General features: G+C 37.8%; 1 pseudogene across 1 annotated transcript; it reads right to left on the bottom strand.

Moving 5' to 3' along the window:
- Positions 1-711: 711 nt before the first annotated feature.
- LOC308272521 (large ribosomal subunit protein eL15-like) lies at positions 712-1,323 on the bottom strand (annotated as a pseudogene). Its single transcript has one exon. The product of its transcript is annotated as a large ribosomal subunit protein eL15-like (transcript).
- Between the last annotated feature and the right edge of the window lie 439 nt (positions 1,324-1,762).

Raw genomic sequence — 1,762 nt, 5'->3', positions numbered from 1 at the left:
ATTAATACAATAGAAAATTATTTTGTCACTTCTTTGTTTCTCATTCTGGTGTATTGACTATTCAATCATACTGATGCATATAAACATGGTTTAATTCTTTGCAGTTCAGAATAACATTTCACTACGTAAAAACACTATAAATTTGCCATTTATACCTTGGTGAATGGATAATAGGATCTTTCTAATGTTTATTGTAATAAGTAGAATAGTATTAATGATCTTATATAATCTCTTAGTTTACATGCAGAATGAAAATTCTAGAAATATATTGCTGTGTTATAGATTAGGTGTGCTCTATATTTTCATATGAGAAACTGCATGCCTAAACATAGAATATAATAAAGCCTATGGTTCAATGTCACTAGTAAATCTTGTAAATAGGCAATTTTTTGGCACTTGGAAGTCAATATGGAAAATGAGTCCTGACAAGATAATTTCCTGGTTTCAAATGGACTTGGAAATTTTTTTATGTATTTGTTGATGGCATACTTCCTATCAGTGAAATGCATGACATTGGCTTTGTACAAGGATCATTTTTGTCTTTCTTTTTCTCTTTCTTATTGAATATCATATTTATATTTGGACATTAAACTTTTATCAGATATATTGAAAATATCTTCTAACTTATATAATTTCTTTTTTATTTTCATTATCTTTTTTTGACTGTCCTAAATTGTTTATTAGGTATGAATCTTACAAACATTACTTATATTAGCGGTAACGGTGGAGCTGGAGAGTATTATGCCTTCTCCAGGCTGCGCGGTGGGAACCACCGATGGTGGTGGAACTTGTGGCCCTTTCCAAGGCCACGACTCTTGGGGCTACAGACGTCAGCCCGCGCATCTCCCTGTGCTTGTGGACTGGCTTAGTGATCCATTGGGTGTCGGGATTTCTTCTGATAGCTTTATGGAATGGATCAATGAGGATAACCTCAAATAATCTGTATGTGGAATCTTCACCAACCGAGTAAGAATTCAGGACTCTCAGAGCCCCACAGTGGCGTCCAGCTCTCTCCTCGGCCACAGACTGAAGGCTTCGTGCAAACTTTAGCTGGTTAACGCCGTGATGGACAGGCTTGCCATAGGTTGCACCCTTAGGAACCGGGCGCTTGCGGCCACCCCGGCGCACCCGAATCCTGTATATGACATAGCCTTGCTTGGCCTTGTATCCCAGCCTGCGCGCTTTATCCGGCCGGGTGGAGCTGGGAGCCCGGTGCAGCTCCAAGAGCTGGCGATACTGCCAGCAGGGGACCCACAGCAGAAAGCGCATGATGTCAGACTGCTTCTTCCTCCATAGCTCCTGGATGTACTTGTACGCGCCCATCTTGGCTTACCTGATGGCTGCCGCCAGACCTCATTATCATTTTAACAAACAACTTAATTTTAAAGCATTAAAATTTATTAGGATTTTTCTTTTTTATTTTGTTCTATATGTTGTATTTTTCAGTTTTATAAACATTTCTTACGCCTTATAATTGTCTTAAAAGTTTGTATCCCACTATGATGTATGAATACAGTGCACCAATAAAAAAAAAAGTTAAAAAGTTTTTTTTTTCACTAAAGTCCTCATTTATATATGTAATATGAAGTCTAGTTTGTGTTATAAAACAAAGAGCTACTTATTTTTCCCCCCTGTGGAAAAATGTTTCTCTACACCATGCCACCATTTTTAAGCAGTAAACTTTCCTTCTCTGAAATGACACCTCCGACCTTGAAAAACTGTCTCCATAAATATGGATTAAATGGTTGACTGGCTTAATCTT

Source organism: Muscardinus avellanarius (assembly GCF_963383645.1).
Source record: "Muscardinus avellanarius genome assembly, chromosome: 13".
NCBI lineage: Eukaryota > Metazoa > Chordata > Mammalia > Rodentia > Gliridae > Muscardinus > Muscardinus avellanarius.
Note: the sequence above shows the minus strand (reverse complement) of the source record. Positions and strands in the feature narration are given on the sequence as shown.